We start from the raw sequence: 20,727 nt of genomic DNA, 5'->3' as shown, positions 1-20,727 counted from the left end.
CCCTACACAGTTATTACAATATTATGGACTATATCCCTTATACTATACCCTTCATCCTCATGACTACTGTGTAAAAACTAATCTGTACTTCTTAATCCCTTCCCCCTTTTCACCCACCCCCTGAAGTCCCCTCCCATCTGGCAGCCATCAAAATGTTTGCTGTATCTATGAGTCTGTTTCTGTTTTGTTTGTGTGCTTATTTTGTTCTGTAGCTTCCAGATATAAGCGAAATCGCATTGCATCTGTCCTTCTTGGTCTGACATACTCCACTAAGGGAAATACTTTCCAGGTCCATCCATCCATGCCTCTGCAGATGGCAAAAGCCCATTCCCTTCCCTGGCACAGTAATATTCCATTGTATATATGTACCACTGCCTTTTTATCCATTCATCCATCGATGGACACCTAGGCTGCCTCCACATGTTAGCCATTGTAAACAGTGCTTCAATGAACATATAGATGCACAGGTCCCCTCAAAGTAGCATTTGGGTTTCTTTAGATAAATACCCAGAAGTGGTATTACTGGGTCCTTCTTTATCTCTTGTTACAACCTTTTTTAAAAAAGTCTATTTTGTCTGGTATAAGTATTTCAACCCCAGAATTATTTTTTTTTCCATTTTCATAAAATATCTTTTTACTTTCAGTCTGTGTGTGTCTTTCGATCTGAAGTGAGTTTCTTGGTGGAAGAATAGGTAAGGGTCTTGTTTTCTTATCTGTTCAGACACCTCATGTCTTTTTTGATTGGAGCATTTAATCCATTCACATTTAAAGTAATTGTTGATAGATATGTAGTTATTGCCACTTTATTATTCTTTTTTTTTTTTACATTTGTTTCCTTTGTCTTCTTAAATAAGTGCCTCTAAGACTCTAAGATTCCTTGTAACACTGGTTTAGTGGTCATGAACTCCTTTAGCTTTTTTTGTTGTTGTTGTTGTTTTTGTTTGTTTGTTTGTTTGGAAAGCTCTTTATCCTTTGATTCTAAATGATAGCTTTGCTGGGTAGAGTACTCTTGGTTGTAGATCCTAGCTTTTTATCACTTGAGTATTTCATGCCATTGCCTTCTGGCCTGCAGTGTTTCTGTTGAGAAATCAGGTGACAGTCTTATGGGAGTGCCCTCGTATGTAACCAGCTATTTTTCTCTTGCTGCTTTTAAGATTCTTCGGTTGTCTTTAACTTTTGGCATTTTAATTATGATGTGTTTTGGTGTGGGCCCATTTGGATTCAACTTGTTTGGGACTCTCTGCCCTTCCTGGGCTTGTATATATATTTCCTTCACCAGGTTACGAAAGTGTTCAGTCATTATTTCTTCAAATAGGTTTTCAACTCCTTTCTCTCTCTCTTCTCCTTCTGGTATCCCTATGATGCAATTGTCAATATGCTTGATGTTATCCCAGAGGCCCATTAAACTTCCTCATATTTTTGGATTTTTTTTTCCTGTTCTGATTGGGTGTTTTCGGCTACCTTATCTTCCAAATGGCTGATTCAGTCCTCTGCTTCATCTAAGTTACTGTTGAGTCCCTCTAATGTGTTCTTCATTTCAATTATTGTATTCTTCATTTCTAACTGGTTCTTTTTAATGTTTTCTATCTCCATTTTTATGTTTCCTGTCTCTTTGTTGGAGTTCTCCCTAAGATCATTGAGCATTCTTATAACCAGTGTTGGAACTGTGCATCTGGTAGGTTTCTTGTCTCCATTTTTTGAGTTCTTTTTCTGGAGCTTTGCTCTGTTGTTTTATTTTGGGCATGTTTCTTTGTCTCCCCATTTTGGCTGCCTCCCTGTGCTTTTTTCTATGCAGTAGGTAGGGCTGTTGTACCCCCAGTCTTAATACAGTGGCCTTAATGTAGTATGTATTCTGTAGGGCCCAGTGGCACAGTCTCCCTGGTCACTGGAGCTGAATGCTCCAGGTGTGTCCCTTCTATGGGTTTTGTGTGTCCTCCTGTTGTATTTGAGCCTTGGTTGTTGTTTGCATGTCAATGGGAGGGATGGACCCTTGGGCTTATTGGTTGTGAGAACTGCCCTGGCCATGACTACAGTGGAGGAGCTGTTGTGAAGGGGTTGACCCTACGGAGCTGAATTCATTTTAGCAGGGTTCTCATGCCTGCCCAGTCTGCCCTTTGGGTGTATCATCCTCGGATGCACCCAGGTGATGCTCTGGCCCAGTCCAAAGCTGGTCATCGGGCATGCCAGCCCGGGGACTTCTTGGAGGGGTTCTGCCACAGGTCGAGTTCAGCTGCAACCCATGCTTGTTTGATTTTTTTGAAAATAGGGGCAATTTTATATCTTCCTGTCCAAACTATATGTCATTCATTTCCATTTCTTTTCACATTGCTTGGTGTAGAATATCCAGTACTGTTTTGAATAAGATCAGTAAGAGTAAATTCCTTGCTTGTTACCAGTTTTAGTGGAAAAGCATTCAAGTTGTCACCATTAATCTTAATGTTAGCTGTAGGATTTTTAAAAATTAGATATAACTAATATACCATAAAATGTATTCATTTAGTGTAACATTTTAATATATTCACAAAGTTGTACAATTATAACTGCTGTATTATTCCAGATCATTTCATCACTGTAAAGGGAAACTTTGTGCCTCATTTTGTCCACCCTCAAGCCACTGGAAACCACTAATCTATTTCCTGTTTCTATAAATTTACCTATTCTGTAAATTTCATATAAGTGAAATTATATGATAGATGGCATTGGCATTTTGTGCCTAGCTTACTTACTTGGCTTAATGTTTTCAAGGTTCATCCATGTTGTAGCATGTATTGGTATTTTATTGCTTTTTATGACTGAATAGAATTCCAATGTATGGCTATACAACACTTAGTTTTCTGTTTATCAGGTGATGCACATTTGGGTTGTTTCCACTTTTGTTTTGTTAAGTCTTCTTTAAATAGTGGGTTGAATTCTCCAATGTAACCATCGGACCCTGGATTTCTCTTTTTTGACTAGTTTTAAATTATGAATTTAATATCCTTAATGTCTATAGGGCTATTCAGATTATCTGTTTCATTTTCACGAATTGTGGTAGTTTGCAGTTTTGCAAAATTAATCCATTTCACATAAGTTGTCACATGTATGTTTTAATATTCTTTTATTGTGTCTTTGATGTTTTCCAGTCTGTAGTGATATCACTTGTTTTCTTATGTTTGCAATTTGTGTCTGATGGATATTTTCACTAGGTATAGGATTCTGGGTGGGCAGTTCTTTTTCTCTCAGCATGTGAAAATTTTTTGTGCAACATCTTTCCAGCATACATGATGAAAATTCACTGTAATTCAAATTGTTTTTCATTTATTCTTGTGGCATCATTTTTCTCCGGCTGCTTCAAAAATTAATTCTTTGTCTTATATTTTCAGAATTTCAACTATAATGTTGGCTCATTGTGGATTTATTTCATTTTATCCTGTTTGGAATTGGCTCAACTTTTTGATTCTTTAGGCTTATTTATGTCTCTTGTAAAATTTGGAAACTTCTCAGGCTGCCCTTTTCTTCCCTTGTAGGTCTTTGATAATGTGAATGTTTTATATACATAAATATAGTTTCTGAGGCTCTGTTGATTTATATCTTTTTTAAGTCTGTTTTCACTTTGTTATTATATTGAGTAAGCTGTATTGTTCTATACTGATGTTCACTAATTGTTTCCTCTCTCCCCTCTACTCTGCTATTGAGCACATCCATTAAGTTTTTACTTTGGTTATTGTATTTTTTCAGTTTTTAAATTTCTGTTTGGTTCTTCTTTACATTACATCCTCTATTTCTTTGCTCATACTTTTTATTGTTTTATTTGTTTCAAGTATGTATACAAATTTTTGTTGACATTTTTTATGATAGCTTCTTTAAAATCTTTGTCAGATAATCTATCATCTTAGTGATGATATCCATTATGGTTTTTTTATTCAAGTTGAGATTCTCTTAGTTCTTCATATGATGAATGATTTTTGATTGAAACATTGGTATCTTGTGTACTATGTTGTAATAATCGGAATCATATTTAAACATCTGTTTTAGTTGGCTTTGACACTGTGCTGGCAGGAGGGCACACACTGCTTCCTTATTGCTAGGTGTGGGTAGACATCCAGAGTGCCTACTTGATCTTCATGGCTACTGGAGGAGGGGAAATTTTCATTTTGGGTGAGATTGAGAGTTTCAATTTGCCACTAAGTCTCTACTGATACTTCTTTGGCTTGGGAAGTAGAGCACCTCATTACTGCTCCCTATGTGACCTCCATTAATACCACTAAAGGAAGCTGGTCTCATCACCTCTAGGTCATGGTAAAAGTTCTGACTCTCCAGTAGGCATCTTCTAAAACACCCCTGTAAGAAGTTGCAGGCCACTTTATTAATACCAAGTAGGAATATAAGACCATGCTTTCAATGTACTCTCCACTGATAATGTTGGGCCTGGAACTCATCACCACTTGGCAAGGGTGAAAATCCTAACTGGCTACTTGAGCTTTTCTGATACCACACCTGTCAATATGTTAGGGCACCTGTTACAGCCTGGTCAGGGTGGAAACCTAGGATCCCCACTCTCCCTGTGGTGGCATGGGTGGGGATAGAGACAGTTCTTTGTTGGGGGGAGGTGATTTGCTGCAGTAGAATGGTTATTTTATAAAAGTTGTCAGTCTGCCTAGGCTACCTCTTTCCTGGTCCTTTGGTTATAGAGAGCAGGATTTTATTTGGACTTTTATTTGTCTGTGCCTGTTGGCATTTCCAAGTTGCTGTGTTCTTCAGTTGCAAGTCTACGATATAGGATGAATAAAAGAATAAAATCAAACCTAGAAAACTTACCACCATATTTTTCCTTGGGCCCTGAGCTCCAAAGCCTGTCTGATTTTCTTCTATCTTCCAGAGTATTCTTATGTTTATTTTATATAAAATACCCAGCATTTTTAGTTGTATTTAGCAGGATCAAGAGGCAAAATTGTATCTATTCCATTTCCCAGAGGAGGGAGTGATTTTCATATATATTTTAAAATTTAATTTTGAAAACTACTTCAAGTTAACAATGAGAATTGTTGAGAAGAGAAAACTGAGAGCGCATTTAAGTTAGTTAGTTTCAATTGTTGAATCACTGACATTTACCTATATACTTTTGTCAAGAGACCTGTCATTCTTATGTGTTATGATTTTAACTTCTACAATACAACTTACTTTTCCTTAGTTTCTTCTTATTAAGACTATGTATCATATTTCTTGGTATCTCTCACACATTGCCCAGTGGCCTGTGCAGGTGTGAAGTATTTAATAAATACTTACCGAAAAAAACACAACAATGAATGCATTCTTATACCTTGGTTATTGTTTTTGGTTAATATAATGAATCATTTTATCTGGATTATTGGTAAAACCTTTCCTTTAGTTCTGTAGCTTGTACATAGCCTGATACTAACATGTAGATTAGGCGGCTATACCAGGGTACCGATGGGGCCCCACAGGGGAAAGGACTGCCTATTTAAAAATTGACTGTCTATGCAATTCAGAGTCCCTTGGAAATTTTGTAGATCTGCAAATCAGGGTAGACCTGAAATGATATTTTTGGAAGTAAAGATTTTTGAGGCTCTTCTTGGTTCACAGCAGCCTGATTCAACTTTACCCATCACCTTGAAGTCAGTTCTCCAACAATCACAGGCACTAATGGCATTTTCTTCCTTTCATTGATTTTTCAAACTGAATCCACAGCCTTCCTCTGACTGGCACATGCTGTTGTACCATGCTGCAGTTCTTCCTAGCCCCCTCTATTAACCTCTGTGATGCTGCTCAAATCCCTAATTACCCTTCTGGATATTGCTATGGCAGCTGATAAACAGGATTTTGTAGGCTCAGACTGCCATGATTCTTCAGCAACTAAATATTCTTGCACTGTTGTTATGTCAGTTTCAACGTGTTCACTGCTACATCTGTTGTTTCTAGCACCAGTAGCTTTCATATTTTTTTCCAGTATGCTTTACAGTGTTTTAGTTGAATTTATTTCAGAGTGGGAATTCAATCAATGTGACACATTAATAAACCTTAACCCCAAAACATTTTGATCAGGTACTTATAAGTACACCACAATTATGATTGAACAAGAACGTTCTCTTTTGTTAAATTATAGAAAACCAGTCCGTTGATTTGTGTGTGTGTGAGTTACAAGGAACAAAGTATAGAATCATACAATTATGTTGACAATCGTGGAGCAGAAGAATGTGGGGCTTTGACTTATCATGACAGTTGGTCCTGGAGCTGGCCTAATCTTGACATCTTGAATATACCGCTATATTATGTTGGAGGACCGGTTAACAAATTCTGAAGTGTACTCTCTCTGGGATCTTAGCCATAATTCCAATAAATATTAATTTAATAGGCAATATGTGCGGTGGAAAAAGCATGGCCTTTGGGGTAAAACAGACTTGTATTCAATACTCGATCCCTTCACTTATAGCTATGTGTTTTCAGGTAAGTTACCTAAAATATCTGGGCCTGAATTTTCTTATCTATGAAATAAACATAATAAATACAGGATAAAAATGATGTATATACAGGTCCTGGTGATTGGAGTTTAATATATTGTAGATAATGAAAAATTTAATTACGTAAAATTTTGATATATATATATATATATATATATATAACCTTTATTGACCAATATGTCAGATACTGTGAAAAATGCTTTACATAAATTATTTTATTTAATCCTTATATGAACTCTATGATGTAAATATTATTGTTACCCCTTCCCCAATTAAAGAAACTTATACTCACGTAGTAAGTATGATGTAAGAAGTTATATAGATAGTAAGGGACAGACTCAGGATTCAATACAAGTCCATCTAATTTAACGTCTAAACCCATGCTATTCAAATATATATTGTATCACCTCTCATCAGCCCGAGTACATTGTTACTTGCTTTACCTCAGTCATGATGTGCTCAGGACTGTGCTGAAATCAAAGCATCAACAGAATTGAAGTGGTAGTAGGAAGAGCATAGCAACAGCTTTACTCATCTGTTACAAGAGATAAAAATAAATATTTTACTTTAAAAAATAGTATATAAATTAATTAGTATATAAATTAATAATGGAGGTATTCTAAATATTAATAATTTAGCACTTAGAAATTGTAATCACTGTACTCATTGGGCTTGTGCCTGGTGCTGTATGTAATACTAATATTAGGAAGTCATTCTTTACAGTACACTGATAGACTGGCTATGTGAAACTAAAATGTGAGTGTATCTTTGAAAATATGCCCTACTGAACTAAGTACATCTTTATTCTCATAGGTTTAAGACTCTTCATGTTCACTACATCTGCTTCCATGAAAGCTTTAGTTATCCTCTAACGTGAGATCAAACTAATCTAGCACATTACTTGCTTTGTCTGACAATGGTATTCATACCCTAACGGATGAGGGCTGCCCTCATTCAAATATCATTTTACCAGTTGTAGTTGCTATGGAAGGCTAATGAGATGAAGATTTTGTGCAGAACCCAAGAGTTATATCCTTTATATTACTGTCAGTCTTTTTTGATTCTTTGGACAGGGCCTATTGACAGTTCAGAACCATTTAGGCAATATTTGAATTTATAGTTTGAAAATAAAGATTTATTTTAGGGCTTTGGCCTGGGGAGGTGAATAATGTGGGAACTACCTGGCCAGCAGTCCTTCTGTGCTCCATTTACATATGTTATGTCTGTTATGCTCAGACATAATATGTGGATCATCACAAGTGTAAGTATTCTGCTATTACTAATTTTGGGTTATTAATGGGAATTAGGTAAATGAACAAAGAGAACAAACATACGTGATGTATTAACCTTTCTTAAACTAATGGTTCAAATTCCTCTCCCTCCATCATTTATCAGAATGGTTAAAATTTCTCTGAATGGATAACCTTTTTGCTTTTTAATTTTTTCTTCCCACCCATTATTGAAGACCTCAATGAGTCCTCTAAGTAGCCAAAAGGCAGCCATAGAGAAAGAGGGCGCACACAATCTGAATTACTAGTCTTCAGATCATTACGCATTGACTATGTATTATCTGTGATCTTTTAATAATCAATCACTTTTTTTCAGAACTTTCATTCTTATAATTTTAATTTTTTTGTATCACCAAATAATCATTATGATGGATTTTTTATCCCCATTAAAGCCCCATTATATATGATGGCATTATTAATAAATGTTATACTGTTTCACTAAGCATTGTCTTTTAAATTCCATGTTTAAAAGAACTTAGTATTTCATGTGTCTTTCTTTACCTGTTTTATTTTTCAGAGTATGTCATAATATAGTATTGATGCTTTTGATCTTCTTGCTGCCTGGGGATCTGGTGAAGAGGCAAAGAAGTAAAAGTGTGGGGGAAAAAAAGCACAAAACATTAGAGACTGAGAATTTCAAAAAGGGGATTAAATTTGCATCTTTGAAAATAGATATATAAGTTCATATCTGGGGATTTTAATCTTTTACTTTCCAGAGCATCTACCAGATAATTTGCGTTCTTCATTTTCACTGTATATTCTATTAATAAGAATTAAAAAACATGGACATTTTTTGTATATGTTAAACAGATATTTACTGAGAGCCTAGTGTATTACAGGTACCGTGGGAATACAATTGAAGTAGACTACATGTTTTCTGTTCAAACTAAGTTTAAAAACTATGGAGGGAGGAAAATACACACATAAAAAGAAACTGAAAAATATAAAAATAATATAGGATCAACTATTATATACATCAATGAAAATTATATATAATCAGTAGCCTTCCACTTCAAGTACAGCTGAAAATGTTCTCTGAAGGGATCCTTGCCACTGCAAAACAACTGACTCTATGTAAAACTGTCTTTAGGATACATTGTATTTCATAGGTAAGGATGTTCTCCTAGGTCTCTTTTCCGCCAAAATATATGAGCTGAGTTCAGTATGTGTAGAGCTGAGCAGCAAGAAAGTTTAAAAAAAAAAGAAAAAGGAAAGTTGTCTTGAGTAAAAACGCTGGTATCAGCAACACAAAGGGAAGCTAAACCTTGGACTGGTGTGAAGATGACAGAATTGAACCTAAGTGTCCTACAACACACTGACACATTCTGAGAGGCTAATGTGGTCCCAGATTAGTAGCATCTGTAGGCTCCAAATAAAAACAACAGCAACAAAACACAAAACCCATATAGAAAAATGCATTTCCAATTTATTTATTTTAATCAAGATTACCTAATACACAAGATAAGAGTACATAGTGAATGAGCACAGGAATACTAATAACATATTTAAATTTCAAGGGAATTATGTATTAAAATTACCTGATACAGAGTATAAAATAACTGCAGGGAATATTTAAGGAAATAAAAGGATGAGATATTATTAGAAATAACTATATAAGTGTTTGAAAAAGAATGCAATAAAAATTGTAGGCAAACAGCAGTATATATTTGGAGAAATAAAAATGACAAAGATTAGATGGAAGAGCAACAAAGACACAGAAGAACAGAGAATTACCTTTAGGGAAGATAATTCAGAAGAAATTGCAGAATGTAGCAAACGGAGACAAATAAATTAAAATATGGTACAGGTTAAGCAATATAGATGATAGAATGTCTGATACATGTCTTACTGAAGCAAAAGTAAAAAACATAGAGATGCTGGCAGATGAATATTATAAATAATGGTTTCAAGTTTTCTGAACCAATGAAAGACATAAATCCAAAGAATTAATAAGCACAGAAGACACCCAAATCAAATTCATTAAAAGCATTGTACATCTAGACACCCACAGGGTCACTTACACTTTGGAAGCATTTGGTGATTGTGACACCATGTGTCTGAGCACATGTGATTTGGATTCACATACTGAGCAATAGGAGGCAATGGTTAACCATTGCAGCATTTTCTTTTCTTCTTGTTTTGTTTTGCTTTGAAATCCTTTGATGAGACAATCCAAAATGAAACCTGAGATAGTGCTGAAAGATGAGACTCCCAGGTGAGAAAGTGCTTAAATTGTTATTAGGGAAGAGCAGAGAACAAGTATGAATACCAATAACTAGATCAAACCTGGAAAGATATCTATTGGCTGATGTGCATAAAGGCGAAAGGAAAGTGCAATGCTTCACAACACCTACAATAGGGACATGGAATATAAGAACTATGAACCAATTTAAACTGGAAATTGGAAAGCAAGTAAAGAAGCAGAGTGGCTTTAATACCGAAGCAAGACATAGCACAGACAGTTAGAGGCTATAATGCATGGTCTGACCAAATAATACCAATCAGAATTCTAGGAAAACTAATTAACATAACCATCATTCACGTCTATGTCCAACTATAGAGGCTGAAGAAAATGAAATTAAAAGCTTTTATGCAAGCCACAGAGAAATTGATTATGCAACAAAACAAGATATGCTGATATTATATGGGACTGGACCACAAAAGTAGGAAATAATGCACAATCGTGTTGTTGGAAAATTTGGAGTATGGGTAAGAAATGAAGCATGGGATCATGGATTTCTGGAAAGTCAGCAACTCATCCATCGCAAGCACATGCTTCAAACAACTGAACAGACACCTGTTTACATGGACATCACCAAATGGCCAACATAGAAATCAAAGAGACTTTGTGATTGGAAGCAGGGGGTGGTGAAGCTGTATTCTCTGTGCCAAAACAAAACCAAGAGCAGATTGCGGTACGGACCGTGAACACTTAATATCAAACAGAGTAAAGCTGGAGAAGAGTACTAAAATAATCACAGTGCCACAATGTAATGTTAATAACATTCCCGATACATTTAAATTTCACATAAAAACAGACTTGCACTGCTAAACTTAATTGATCGAGAACCGGAAGAACTGTGGGCTGAAACTAGAAATATTATTAGGGAAGAATGTGAAAGGACAATGCCAGAAGAGTAAATAAAAATTGAGATGGATAACAGAAGTAACACTAAAAATTCTTAGAGACAGGAGAGAGGCAAAAGTTAAAGGTGACAAAAGCAGGCTTAGAATCCTGAGCATAGTTTTGCAATGACTGTCACATAGGGAGAAAGAGGACTAGTATCATAGTCAATGTAAGGAAATAGGAGAGAGTGACGAAGAAGGAAAAACAAGAGGTCTCTACCAGAAGATTAAAAAACTAAAAGGGTAATTGAAACCTAGGTTAGTAATTCTGAACTAGCAACAAGGAAGCACATTTTCTGACCGGGATAAAATAAAGGGAAGGTGGAAACAGTACACTGAAAACCTATACAGAAGAGACAAAAAGATGACAGATACCTTTGGTGAAGATTCCCATGAGGAAGAACCTGTAATTCTAGAAAGTGAAGTGAAAGTTGCCCTGAAAGTATTGGGAAGAAATAAATAACCAGGAGTAGAAGGGATACTGATTGGATTGTTTCAGGCCACAGAGACTGAATCTGTCAAATCCTAACAAGGATATATCAATAATATGGAAAACAAAACCCTGGCCTACAGACTGGAAATATTCCATATACATCCAATCCCATGAAAGGAGATACCAAGGATTGTTGCCACACAGCAACCTACCCATCTGTGTCCTCGTACCTGCCCCTAAAGAAAGGAGAGTCTGTGAGACGGATACTTTCAGGGACTTTGCTTCACCTTTGTTCTTGCACCTATGTCTCCCTGTTTGGCCCCAAAATATGGCTGGTCAGCCAATGACGGGTAAGATTCCCCATAGAGGGAACAACCCAAGCCAGGGGGAGCCATGTGGGGACCAACAGGAGAGCCCATGGGGTTGATAGAGGTGGGCACAGTCCCCAACCTTCCCAGAGCTAAGGAGAGCCTCTGCCTCTCTGGCTGCATTCTTTTCCACAACCTGCAGGGGAAGTGATTCAATGATGTGCTCTCCATCTATTCATATGCATAAAGTTTTGTCCCTTGGGGAAATACATACATCCTGAGACTTATGGTTCCGCTGCCTGCAGGCAAGGGTGATTGGCTTGAATCAGTTTCCTATTATGATGCATAATGTATAATAATGAAGCCACAAATCTTGAGATTGACAAGCTTTATCTCCTTTACTTCCTCACCTAACTAATAAAACTATGCGTTGGCCTGATTGGGACTCAGTCCTTGAGGCTGAAGTCCCTTGGCCCCATTTGCACTCTATTCTTGGCTACTGTCTTTCTTAACCCTGCACCGCCCTCCTCGCTCCCTGAAACCCTCGTCGCCCAGGACTCGACAAAGGAGTTCAGTAACTGTAAAATTATTGTTCTAGTTTCCCACGTGAGGAAAGTGATGCAAGAAAGATTTCTACCTTGTGTGGAGCAAGAAATATTCAAGCTGGATTCAGAAAAGGAAGAGACACTCCAGATCTAATTATCGAATTTCAAACATCCGTTGGATACTGATTGCAGTGCTCCAAAGAATTTAAGAAGACGATTAGTCTATATTTTATAGACCACAGTAAAGCTTTTGACTGCATTGATCATGACAAGTTCTGTGTTGCTCTGAAAGAAACTGGGGGGCCCCAGTACTTGACCGTCCTGATGTGTAACCTGTATTGTGGACAGGAAGCCAAGGTCAGGATAGAATATGAAGAGACAGAATGGTTCCCTATAGGCAAAGGTGTTAGGCAAGGGTGAGTTTTATCTCATTATTTGTTTAATCTGCATGCAGAACATGTACAAAAAACTGGGCTAGACTCAGAGGAAGGAGGAGTGAAGATTGGTGGAAGAAGAAGTATCTATAACTGAAGATATGCAGATGACACCATCTTACTGGCAGAAAGTAGCAATTATTTGAACTGCCTTCTGATGAAAGTAAAAGAAGAAAGTGCCAACGCAGGACTGCATTTGAACATCAAGGAGCCAAAAATCATGACTATAGAAGAAACACACACCTTTAACACAGACAGTGATGACATTGAAGTTGTTAGCGATTTTGCTTCCCTTGTTTCTTTCATTAATTCAAATGGAGATTGTAGAGAATAAATCAAGAGAAGGCTAAGTCTTACAAGCTGGGTAATGGAATAATTAGGAAGAAAAAAAACTGAAAAACACACAAATACATGGAGGCTAAATAACATGTAACTAAATAATGAATGGGTCAACAATGAGATCATAAAAGAAATAAAAAAATACCTGAGACATATGAAAATGAAAACACAATGATCCCAAATCTTGGAAAACAGTCCTGAGATGAAAATTTATATCAGTGGAGGCCTACTTAAAAAAATAAGAAAAATCTTAAATAAGTGGTCTAACTTTACATCTAAGCGAACTGGAAAAAGAGGAGCAAACAAAGCTCAAAGTAGTACAAGGAAGGAAATAATAAAGATCAGATCAGAAATAAATGAAATAGAGTCTAAAAAAAAAACAAAAAACCAACCAAACAAAAAAAGATCAATGAAATCCAGAGTTTGTTTTTTGAAAAGATAAACAAATTGACAGAATTTAAAGCAGACAAAGAGAGAGAGAGTGAGAGATAAAAAGAGGGAGGGGACCCAAATAAATAAAGTCAGAAATGAACAAGGAGAAGTAACAACTGACAACTCAGAAATACAAAAACAATTTTAAGAAAGTACTATGACCAACTGTGTGCCAACAAATTAGACAATATGAAATGAATGGATAAATGTCTAGAAGCATACAGTCTTCCAAACCTGAATCAAGAAGAAACAGAAAATCTGAACAGAGTGGTTACTACCAATGAAATTGAATCAGTAATCAACAAGCTCCCAAGAAGCAAAAAATCTGGACCACGTGGCTTCACAGGTGAATTTTACCAAACATTCAAAAAACAAATAACATCTATTATCCCTAAACTATTCCAAAAAAAAATCCAACAGGAAGGAAGCTTCCTGAATTCATTTTATGAGGACACCACTACCCTGATTCCAAACACAGACAAGGACATTACAAAAACAAAAACTATAGGCTGATATCTCTAATGAATATAAATGCAAAAACCCATCAAAATATTAGTAAACCGAATACAGCCATACATTGAAAAGATCATACACCACGGTCAAGGGGATACACTCCTGCTATACAAGGTTGGTTAAATATCCACAAATCAATTGACATAATATACCACATAAACAAAATGAAAAAATAAAAATTATATGGCTATAGGAATAGATGCAGAAAAAACATTTGACAAAATACAGCATCTATTTATAATGAAAACTCTCAGTAGGAATAGAGTGAACATATCTCAACATAATAAAGGCCATGTCTGATAAACCCACAGTTAATATCATACTCAATGGGGGAAAGCTAAAAGCATTCTTCTTAAGATCAGGAACAAAACAAAGATGCCCATTTTCACTGATTTTATTCAAAATAGAGTGGAAGTCCTATCCACAGCAACCAGACAAGAAAAAGAAATAAAAGGCATCAACATGGAAAAGGAAGAAGTAAAACTGTCATTATTAGCAGATGACATGATACTATATAGACAGAACCCCAATGATTCTACCAAAAAAACTATTAGAACTGATAAATGAATTTAGTGATGTAGCAGGATACAAAATTAATATTCAGAAATCTGTTGCATTTTTATACACTAATAGTGAAGTATCAGAAAGAGAAATTACAAAAGCAATCCCATTTACAATTGCATCAAGAAATAAAATACTTAGGAATAAATTTAACCAAAGAAATAATAGATCTGTACTCAGAAAATTATAAGACATTGAAGAGAGAAATTTAAAAAGACAAATAAATGGAAGCATATACAATGCTCATTGATAGAAAGATTTAATATGGTTAAAATATCTATATTTTCCAAAGCAATTAATAGATTCAATGCTGTCCCTATCAAAATACCAATGGCATTTTCACAGAACTAGAACAAATAATTCTAAAATTTATGTGAAGCCATAAAAGAGTTCGAACAGTCATAGCAATCCTGAGAAAGAAGAACAAAGTTGGCGGTATCACCAACCTGATATTAACATACACTACAAGTCCGTAATGATCAAACAGCCTAGTTTTGGCATAAAAATAGCCACAGATCAATGGAACAGAATAGAGAGCCCAGAAATAAATCCATACCTATATTGTCATTTAACCTATGGCAGTTGAAGCAAAAATTTCCATTGGGGTAAAGACAGTCTATTCAATAAATGGTGCTGGGAAAACTGGACAGATATATGCAAAAAAATAAAACTGGACTACCTCTTATGCCATATACAAGAATAAACTCAAAATGGATTAAAGACTTAAATGTAAGACCCGAAAGCATAAAACTCCTAGAAGAAAATATAGGAAGTAAACTCTTGGATATTACCCTTACTAATATTTTTACTGATCTATCTCCTCGGGCAAAGGAAAGAAAAGAAATAATAAACAAATGGGACTACATCAAACTAAAAAGTTTTTGCACAGCAAAGGAAACCAAAGGAAAACAAAACAAAAAGACATCCTACGGAATGGGAGAAGATATTTGCCAATGGTACATCTGATAAGGGGTAGTATCCAAAATTTATTTAAAAACTCATACAACTCAACACACACAAAAACAAACAATCTAATTAAAAAATGGGCAGAGGATCTTAATAGACATTTCTCCAAAGAGGACATACACATGGCCAATAGATATGAGAAAAGATGCTCAATGTCACTAATCATCAAAGAAATGCAAATAAAAACGATGATGAGATACCACCTCACTCCTGTCAGAATGGTGCTCATGAATAAATAAAAAACTACAATTGGCCAGGATGTGGAGAAAATGGAACCCTTGTGCACCGTTTGTGAGATTGCAAATTGGTGCTGCCACAATGGAAAACAGTATGGGGGTTCCTCAAAAAATTAAAAATAGGACTTCCTTATGACCCAGAAATTCCACACCTTAGCATTTATCCAAAGAAATCTAAAACATTAATTTGAAAAAGTATGTGCAACCCTGTTTACTGCAGCACTATGCACAGTAGCTGAGATGAGGAAACAACTGAAATGCCCATCAATAGATGACTGAATAAAGAAACTAATAACAAAAATTAAAAGGAAAAAAAAAAGAAAATAAAGAAACTAGTATATTTTTACAATGGAGTATTACTCTGCCATGAGAAAGAATGAAGTCTTACCATTTGCAACAACGTGCATGGGACCTATAGGATCTTTTGCTAAGTGAAATAAGTCAGACTGAGAAAGACAAACACCATATGCTCTCATTATACGCGGAATCAAAAGAACAGAATAAATGAATAAAGAGAACAGAAATAGACTTATAGATCCAGACAACAAACTGATGGCTGCCAGATGGGAGGGGGTTTGTGGGGATGGGTGAGAAAGGTGAATGGATTGGAAATTACAAATTGGCAGTTCCAAAATAGTCACAAGAATGTGAAATACAGATTTGGAATATAGTCAATGATGTTGTAAAATCTGTGTATGGTGTCAGATGGGTACTACACTTACAGGGAGATCACTTCATAAATTACATAAATGTTCAACCATTAAATATATATATATATATATATTCATATTCACAGGATGTGAATGGTATAGTCAATGGTATTGTAATAGCTATTTATGGTATCAGATGGTAATAGACTTGTCGGGGTTATCACTTTGTGAGGTGTGTAAGTGTCTAATCATTATGTTGTTTTGTACACTTGAAACTAATAATAAGAAGAAAAAGAAACAAACAAACAAAAATGAATATGGCATTTGATTTAAAGTTTGAACCTCAAATGGGATTTAGTGTGACGTAATGGGAGAAGAGATCATCTTTAGAGGGTACAATGAGTAAAGGCGCAGAGGTAAGAAGGCTTCATGACTTGTCCTTTACTTTGGATAATGGGTATGTGTGGGAAGAGGAAGAGTCCCAGATTGTTGATCAACGTGGTAGGTAGAGGTCCTTGAAAGACAACTTACTGCAGTAACAGTGGAATGGCATAATCAGGGTCATAGTTTAAAGGAATTAATCTGGCTGTTAGATTCAGAATAGCTTAGTAGGGGAAGGGAATACAGGTGAGATAATAACTAGAAAAATTGTTATAGATGAAAGGTATTAAAAGGGAATCAATTAAGGTTTCTGCAATGTCAAAATTAGTAGATAGATAGATAGATAGATAGATAGATAGATAGATAGATAGATAGATAGATAGATAGATGATAGATGACAGATAGAGAGATTTATTATAGGAATTAGCTCACGTACATAGTCATAGAGGTTGAGAAGTCCCACATTCTCCGGTGTGCAAGCTGGAGAACCAGGATAGCTGGTGGTATAATTCATTGCAGGTCCGGAGTCCTGAGAATAAGGGGGCTGCTGGTGTAATTCTCAGAGTCCAAAGGCCCATGACCCTGGAACTCTGATACCTGAAGGCTTGAAAAGATGGTAAGATAAAATATAAATGGAGCTACTTATTTGTGCTACTATGTAACTCCAAGGTAATCCTCAGCCACCAACAGGTTCAATCCTGGCATTACATATAGATAGATACAGATGATTTATATATAGATGATACAGATATCTAGATATAGATATATAGACCTATGATAGATGTATCTGACTATTAAGTTCACAAACTTGTTACAATGGTACTGCTAACATTTTTTGGTCTCAAAGGGATTATTCATTATGAATTTGCACCAACTGGACAAACAGGTAACCAAGTTTACTATTTGGAAGTATTGAAAAGGCTGCGTGAAAAAGTTAGACGACCTGAAGTTTTCGCCAACAATTCATGGCTCTTGCATGACGACAATGCACCAGCTCACACGGCACTGTCTGTGAGGGAGTTTTTAGCCAGTAAACAAATAACTGTATTGGAACACTCTCCCTACTCACCTGATCTGGCCCCAATGACTTCTTTCTTTACCTGAAGATAAAGAAAATGAAAGGAAGACATTTTGATGACATTGAGGACATCAAGGGTAATACAACGACAGCTCTGATGGCCATTCCAGAAAAAGAGTTCCAAAATTGCTTTGAAGGGTGGACTAGGCACTGACATCGGTGCATAGCTTCCTAAGGGGAGTACTTTGAAGGTCACCGTAGTGATACTCAGCAATGAGACACATAGCACTTTTTCTAGGATGATTTCGCGAACTTCATTGTCAGACCTCGTGCGTGTATAAAGATATCTATATCTGGATATAGAAGTATCTGTCTATCTATCTATCTATCTATCTATCTATCTATCTATCTATCTATCTATCTATCTATCTATCTACTCTTTGTGTATATCTTTGCAATAGGAGTCGTGCTGGCATTCTGCATGGGAGCTCTCTGAGTTGTCTTTTATTAAGACACTAATTTCATTCATGAAGGCATAGCCCTCATGACTTAATCTATTCCCAAAGTTTCTGCCTCCAGAATCAACACACTGAGGATTAGGTTTCCACATATGAATTTAGGGGAGGGTGATACAAATATTCAATTTATACTTTCGAATTATCAATTGATGAAAATGAATAAGAAATAAAATGAACATAATAAATTTAGAAACTTCAAATAGTGAAGCTGAATTCTCCGAATTCTACTTTTTCTTTTATTCTTTTTTGTTAAATTTTTGACACATAAGCATCAAAACACATGAGGTGTTTGGATCACCTGAAGATGGCTTATTTTACAACTGTTCTTAGGTAAAATCTGAACATTAAGGGCAACTTGCAGGAATCATTTTTTGTTTAATTCTCTACTATAATCTTTAAATTAACATTTATCTTGAAGACGGGTCAAGATTGATAGTCAGATTGTGCAGTCTTATAATTGGGCTAGATTTGAATATAAAGTAACTGTTTTTTTATTCATACAGTTCAAGTCCCAGTGTGGAATTTAATAAGACGATTTTTAAGGGAAAAAAATCTGTGTTGTTTTATTGACAAAATGAGAACAATTGCAGAAAATGATTTGTCTTTTTTTGGGGGGGGGCTGGAGAAACTTCATCAAGTTCTTTACTTTCTTGTGCAGACCAAAGTGTCTTCACTTAAAATGTGCCTATGTCTTCATTTAAAATGAATAAAGATAATTTATCTCCTAGATGTTGGAATGGATTCAATATTTTAGTATTCTTCGAAAGCAACATTAATTTCCTGGGTATATTTGTATGCACCCACCTTATTCGTTTGTTGAAATCTCCAGTGTTTAATTATTTCATGCTTTTTCGACCAAGATAATACTTTTTAAGCTACTTTTGCTTCATTTCTAATAACAATGCAATGTGGAGTTTGTGAATACATTTTCTGTGTTATTGTTACTACTTAGAAAACTGTGAGAATTATCATGGGATGGCTAATGTTTGTGATTTTAATTATAGTCTATTTTGTAGAGACCCACTAAAATGTACTCATTCATCTTTTCCCCAAATTTTAACTGTAAAGATCAACAGGAGAAGATCTAGTCCTCTTGACCCTTTTACACTGAACATTTCTGGTATAGTCACATCCAGTTACATCAAAATACCTGAAGACATGATCCCTGGTGCAAGTTTTCACTTTTGCCCCACCTTGAGCATGCTGGAATTATGACTGGCAAATATCTAGTAAAGGAGTTAGAAGAAAATATTCTGGTTTTAGTTCTGCTGATAGGTCCCTCTGCCTTTCCTTGGAAGGTAAGCTCCTTGATGACAACAACCATGACTTATCTGGTTTTCCCAAGGGCCTGGCCAAGCACAGACAGGGTTTCAGTTAATGAATATTAAAGGCATAAATTAATTGGTCATATCCTTGTTATTGAGGCTTTATATTTCCACCTCAGAACATTGCAGAGGATATGAAAAGATCAAAGTCCTTTTTTCACATATGTATTCAGATTATGTTGCTAATATAACTAATGGGGTTAAGTAGTTTGTTGAAAGAACAAACGTGTGTAATCTATCAGTCAGGAAGGAGAGTATATGCAAAATTTGAAGTATATACAGAGGGTGCCAAAAAATGTATACACATTTTCAAAAAGGAAAAAACGTGAAATTGTCATACTTGATATATGCTGATAACAAAAGATGAATACAAGTCACGTGTGACTTCTGCAATTACAAGGGGTTCTCAAAGTGGTTACTATCAGCATCCAGACACTTCTGATTACAGTGAACTACTGTTTGAGCAACGTTGACCAAAGTGTCCACTTGCATACATTTTTTTGGCACCCCCGGTATGTGTGTGTGGGGGGGGGGGCGGGTGTTGCATAACTCCAAGGTATACCCAAGAGAACAATTATGGCTTGAAGACTCTAGTATTTTCTCTTACCATTGCACCCCTATGAATGTCATTTATTGCTAGGCCCTCAGTTAACATTGGAGTGTGGTAGATTCCAAAGCTGTGACCTATTCCTTCTTCCCACATGTCCATTTGTGTCTCATTTCTTATTGCTTACTAGACATCTCTTCCTATAAACCCTGGCAGAACTTCCTTGTATCATGCATAGAGCCAAATTTCATTTTTTGCCCTTTCCATTTCAACTTCTCTTCTTGATTTCCCTATGTTCATAGAGGCTACTACCCGCTTCCAAATCACACATATTTTAAAATTAACACACATCCTTGATTCCTCTTTCTCACAATTATCTTGTGTCCAGTCGTTCACCAAAAAGCCTTCCAAATATCCATGACGTCAGCTATTTGTTGGCAACATTATCACCTATGTCATTGATGTAGCAGTCAGGCTTCTCCAGAAAATCAAACCCAATAGGATATACATAGGTATAGATATAAACATAGATAGATATCTATAGAGAGAGATATAGATTTATGTAGATATATATAAAATCATAGATATGTGTATATATAGATATGTTTATATACGTATATCTATATCTATGTGTATAGATACGAGGTT

General features: G+C 35.7%; 1 pseudogene; it reads left to right on the top strand.

The window, feature by feature from the left end:
* Window positions 1–11,237: 11,237 nt before the first annotated feature.
* LOC109456644 (hsc70-interacting protein) overlaps window positions 11,238–20,727 on the top strand; it is a 69,570-nt pseudogene continuing 60,080 nt past the window's right edge.

Source organism: Rhinolophus sinicus, chromosome X (assembly GCF_036562045.2).
Source record: "Rhinolophus sinicus isolate RSC01 chromosome X, ASM3656204v1, whole genome shotgun sequence".
NCBI classification, from domain to species: Eukaryota; Metazoa; Chordata; class Mammalia; order Chiroptera; family Rhinolophidae; genus Rhinolophus; species Rhinolophus sinicus.
The sequence above is the reverse complement of the archived record's forward strand: the minus strand, read 5'-3'. Positions and strand labels throughout refer to the sequence as shown.